Below are 6015 nucleotides of genomic sequence, written 5' to 3'. Positions count from 1 at the left end.
ATTTAATGCACAACAAAATCACCAAGCCCATACAGCCATTAGGTCATGAACTCCAAAATATATTTCATCATTGTGGGCTGCATCCGCAATAAATGACCAGCTTCTTCTTGTGTGACGCCCTGTTCCTTCATGGTACACAGGGGCTACATTCACGTTCAAAAAGGCAACATGGAAGCGCCTAGAACCGCAGGGCCGTCCCATTAGGTAGGCACTAGTCCAGCTGAAAGGCCGAAATGTTGCTCCTAGCCACTAGTACTGCGTAAGGGCATGTGGCCCATTGGCGATCGTCCCATAAGATCGAAATGGTGCTCCACTGATTAACACGAAGCAGCAGGTGTCGGGAGTAAAATCCATCTGCAGGAGTGGCATACAGATGGCAGTGGCAAAAGGGGAGGAGATACCTGTCACCCAAATGAAATGAAAAAGAATAGTATGGGCATCCGAACTTCATTTGAATTACTCACTTCAATGATCACACTAAATCCACAGCCATATGCATGCTAGCCCACTCAAAAGGATTATTTCACCCAAAAACCACTTGCGAATCATAACTATATATATCGAGGTGAAAACACTATTACAAACGAGTGTTTTTGTGCATGCGTCTGTTAAAACAGAATCCATTCGATGGGATTAGTAACGTGCATAGACACAAGTGTTTGAAGGCGCGTCGAGACAGGGAGGGTTCAACAAGGGCAGATAGACGATGGTCCCACTATGGCAGCTCTGCATCACATAGCGCAGGGGAGGTGGATAGATTCCAAAAAGCCCTGTACATGGCAAACTCTCTATTAAATCATCTGTCCATGCATCCATACATCATTCCCTCATCCTGTAATGAAAACGCCTGATTTTATACTCACATAACATGTGAAATTTCCATTGAGTCTGTGCGTTATGCAGTCTGCAAAGTCCACTGTGCTCCAGCCCGTAATTCCAGTGTTGTGAAGTAACATGTATTTGGGAACGTCCGGCCTCATCGTCCACTACGCTATTGCGCATCCCATACTATTCATATCAATCATTGCATTCTCGGCATGGCCCCTGTCCCAAGGACATTGAACAATAGAACGTTATATTTGCAGTCAGACCTGTGGGCATCTCCTCGCCGCTAGCTGAAAACTGAAAGCGCCGTCCTTCGAATTCCTCATTTGCAACATCACGTCGAAAAGGCATCTGTGACCGCTTGAAATCACAAATTCATCCATCTAGTGCGGCAGTGTGTGAAAATGGCAACTGGCTTCACTCACAAATGGGACGCCCCGCCCGTCGGTGAACCGCGGTACAGTGCTGCATGAGGTTCCACCGTCAATCGAGTACTACATTCCACTGACCCTTCACAAGTTTGTTCGCGACTGCAAAAATAGTATGTGAAACAATGGGACCATAGCAGAATGAACAAATGAACCAATATTTCATTGCCATCGGGATTAAATACATGATTGTAATAGCAAGATGCCATGCGTCAAATTGCAGCGTTGTGTGCGGGACGTGCTCGCCCAAAGGGGATTGCAGCTTGCACAGGTGGAATGAATCACCACAGGTGGAGGCTATACAGCCTGAAGACACATAAATTGCACACCCAACCCCCTCCCACAACCACACCCACTCCGAAATGCTACCGGCCGGACTAGCGATGTTGGCCCTGGGGGACCTGATAGCACTGCAAGTACTCCAACTTCAAGAAGAAGACGGACACCAACTACTACAACAACCGGCCGCACAGAGGAGACGCAGGAGGAGGAGGAGGAGGGCAAGGCAGGGCCAGCAAGGGCCGCCAGCACAGCCACTACCACCACGCAGGCAGCCCGCAATCCCACGCCTCCGAGCACATCCGTTCAACCTCACTGATGAGCAGATCCACACCCTCTACCGTTTGGACCGGGACACCATAACGGCTATTGTGGACATGACACAGGCTGACCTTGTCAGCATGATAGATAGCCCAACCGCCATCCCACCCCTACTGAAGGTGGTGTCTGTACTCCACTTCCTGGCCACAGGCACCTACCAGCACACAGTCGGACAGTTGCATGGCATTTCACAGCCACTGTTCTCACGGACACTATTGCAAGTGCTCGATGCCCTCCTGAAGCATGCAGACGACTACATCTCTCTACCACGCTCGGAGCAGGAAATTACAAACACAAAAGTGGGATTCCATGCACTTGGCGGCATACCGGGTTGCATTGGTGCCATCGACTGCACCCATGTGGAATTGGTCGTCCCACATGCCATGGAGGCCCAGTACCGCAACCGAAAACAATTTCATTCTCTGAATGTACAAATGGTGTGTGACTCCAACAGGATCATTACACATTGTTGTGCCCGATTTCCTGGATCAACCCATGATTCTATGGTCTTGAGGAACTCTACAATACCACGCTACATGGAGCGACACGCAGGGAACAGATCCTGGCTATTCGGTGAGTCTCATTTTAAGCATGATAATGTGGGGTATGTGATGCGGCAATGACCTGGCAGGAAGGGGGGGGTGAGTACGTAGCAATGTCATTCCACAAACATCCTTTATTGTCCACATACAGGTGATGCCGGGTATCCACTGAAGAGATGGCTCCTTACACCACTCCGGAACCCACAGGACCAGCATGAGGAGGACTACAACCATGCCCACTCACGTACCCGTGTAGTCATAGAACAGGCATTCGGCCTACTGAAGACTCGTTTCCGCTGCCTCAGCAGGTCTGGCGGGGCACTCCTGTACCGCCATGAGAAGGTTGCAAAGATGGTCATGGCATGTGTCATGCTACACAACATGTGCGTACGTAGAAATGTGCCCATGCCTCCTGACGCAGAACTGCAAGCACCAGAAGATGGTCATGATGAGTGTGGGGATGTGGCAGCACCTCAAGGAGTCTGCGAGGCACAGGAGGGCCGTGGCATTTGTCAGCATATCATAGATGCATGCTTCTAGCACTCACGCCTGATGGCTGATACATGGACACGGGACTTGTGGCACTGTGTGTGTCTGGAACATGCACAATATGGACTGTACGCCTATAATGGCCTCGTACACAAAGATCAATGTCCACACATCTCATTGGATGATCGTGCATTGTTTATGGCATATGTGAAATTATGTTACACACCCCATCGACCGCCACCCAAGTGAGCCCAACACACCCCCTCCACCCTCCTACCTCCCCCCCGAACACCAGTGTCCAAAGATGCTCATTGTCAGTGGGCAGTCGCTATTGCAAGCCCCCTCTCCGGGTATCAGGGGCACCCCTGCCTGTGGAGCGCAGGTTCCTCCCAGATCTACGTTGGGGGCTGCCCTGGACGGAACTTGCAACGGATGATGTCTCTGCCTGCTCACGTCCATGCATGTCCCTAAGGGTTTGTGAGAGCTCAGTGAGCACACGGCGCACAGCGGCAAGTTCAGCACATACGTCTTTGGACGTCGCATGCAGTTCCCCCCTCAGGCTCTCGGTGCTTCTCTCCATTTGTGCCCTTAGTGTCTCTGTACTTCTCTCCATTTCTGCCCTAAGTGTCTCAGCTGATGTTTCTATGGCTGCCTTAGTACCCCCACATTCATCAGCATGGTCCTTGAGGAGCGTGGCCAGTTGCTGCTGTTGCTCGATCACCTGGTCGAGGGACTGTTGCCTCTGCTGGGCCATGGCCATTTGCGGTGGTGTCACAGAGGGGCTGGTCACCTCATGTTGCCTTGCCACAGGGCTTGTGGGGGATGGCCAGTCGTCGTCTTGTGGGTGCCCCTGCGTGGTATCCTCATGGTGTACGGGATGGAACAGACAGGGGGATTGAGACAGGTCATGGATGGATCTTACTTCGACATCCCCGTTTTCTGTGTCGGAGCATGCTGCCATTAATGCAGTGTCACCTATGGTGCTGCTGCCACCAGAAGCAGTGCCTTCTGTGGCATCCATTGGGGGGACCTGTGGTGGTGCTGTTGTGGGCATGCTGGCTGCTGGGGTGCCTGTTGGAGTTCCCTCCTGTGTGCTGCCACTTGATTTGTGCTGCTGCCGTGTCTTGATGCGTGCAGCTGAGGTGGAGGGTCTTTGGCCGTTGGTCTTGGCCCTCTTTGCAGGTGTGCTGGTAGGGGTGTCCTGGAGCTCGTCGTTTGATTCGGACCCTGTGGTGGAGTAAAGGAGTGCGAGCGTTATTGATGGTTCTGTGGAAATTGGAATGGCAATGTATCACATGCATTGGGGTGGTACCTGAGGGTGATTTGGGTTGTGGCCTTGGAGGTGGTTTCATTTTTGTGTGGATTGAGGATGCAGTTGTTTTGCAGCCTGCAGTTAGGGTGTGCCTGCTGCACGTGTAGAGGGTCTTTTTAGGATTTTTAATTATTTATGTATTTATTGTGACTTTTAAAGTGTGCTATCAGGCCTATGTATGTGGACGTTCTCCTGGACATGTGTTTCTGTTGCACTATGTGGACACATGGTACTTCACATGATTGGACATTGTGGATTTAGCATTGTTTTATTTGGCCCACCTACCTGATTCTTCGGATGTCTGCACTCCTTTCTCCATCCCTCCGACTCCCTCAATACTCTCCATTCCAATGGTGGAGGCACAGATTTCTTCCCAGGGGGTCAACTTGATGGGTGATTCCGATCCTCCCCGGTAGCTGTGGCAATGTTACGGTTGGCGGATAGTATGCTCCGTACGCGTATCCGCAAGTCGTCCCATCGCTTTCTGCATTGCTGTGGGTTGCGGGGTGCGGTCCCCACCGCACTTACCCGCTGTGCCACCAGGGCCCATATGGCCTTCTTGTTCGCAAGTGCCGTCCTGGTCATTTGCGTCGAGAAGACGACGGCAGCATTCTCCCGGAGGGTCTCTGTGAGCACGGTGCGTTCCTCACGGGAGAAGTGGACCTGCCGTTTGCGGTCGCACGCTTTTTTCGCTACTTTTCCCATTTTTATTGGTTTCACTAGGGTGGATGACGGGTTGGGATGAGTCTCAGGGTAGTATTTTTAATGGTTGTGTGGAAATTGTGTTTTTATAGGTGTACGGCGTGCTGTTTCCCGTTCCGGGACCATGTTTTTACTTCCGTTTCCGTATATTTACGGTCACCGTACTTTCCGACTGCCGCTCATTGCGGTGACCGCTAAGATGGGTGGCGGAATTGCACCTAGGGCGACGTACGGTGGCGGTGAGGGCCGTTTTGGTGACATTTCCGCCATCGCGGACTTTGCACTTCCGCCATGGCGTAGTGCTCGTGCCCGATGGGTCGGAATTAGCCGCACTTTGCTCCGTCGTGCAATGGCGGAAACGCTATTTACGCTATGGCGGTCAGGTCAGTCCCTTTCCGCCAGGGTCGTAATGAGGGCCATTGTGTATCCCCCCCTACTTAAACTGAGCAATAATTGCCAATATATCTGTATAGAATGATTCTTAAATTCTGAAAGACATTTGATTTGTAGCCTCTAAAATTATTCTGCAACACCCACCATTTTAACAGGTTTGTCTTTCATGGATTTTGCAAACAGAAAGTTCAATGTTATGAGCAGGTATTGCTTCTCCTCTTGTCTAGATGGCAAATGAGGAGTGGTGTTGTTACATCAGAAATTACTTATGTCATAACTTCAGCATATAATCCACGAGGATGCTATCTTTTTGGGGAATCACATCGCCTCCCCATAAGTCTTTTGACCTTGACATGAGAATTCTTTCCTTGAACGATCAAGGTCAGAACTGTGATGGGAGACATAGCAAATACAGGTGGCCGTACTAGAGAACCACATACCTATCTACCACTCATGCCCAAAGAGGTACACCATGTAACCTTTAAGAGTTAAAACAAAAAGCTGTAAGTGGTATTTTAAATATGTTTTTACATCCACCCTGACAACATGTAGGCACTGTGTGCAATACATTTATAAAATACCGTGTTGGCCCCTGGAACTGCAATGATAAAATGCTCCTCCACCTTGGCAGCCTCAGCTAAAGTTCAAGCAACTGTACATAATACAGTGGGAGGAAAACCAGTATCTATACAGAGGAACACAATGAGTGCAACGTACTACTTGT

The sequence above is a fragment of the Ambystoma mexicanum genome, chromosome 5q (genome assembly GCF_040938575.1).
Source record: "Ambystoma mexicanum isolate Mex_15411 chromosome 5q, UKY_AmexF1_1, whole genome shotgun sequence".
In the NCBI taxonomy this organism is placed as follows: domain Eukaryota; kingdom Metazoa; phylum Chordata; class Amphibia; order Caudata; family Ambystomatidae; genus Ambystoma; species Ambystoma mexicanum.
Note: the sequence above shows the minus strand (reverse complement) of the source record.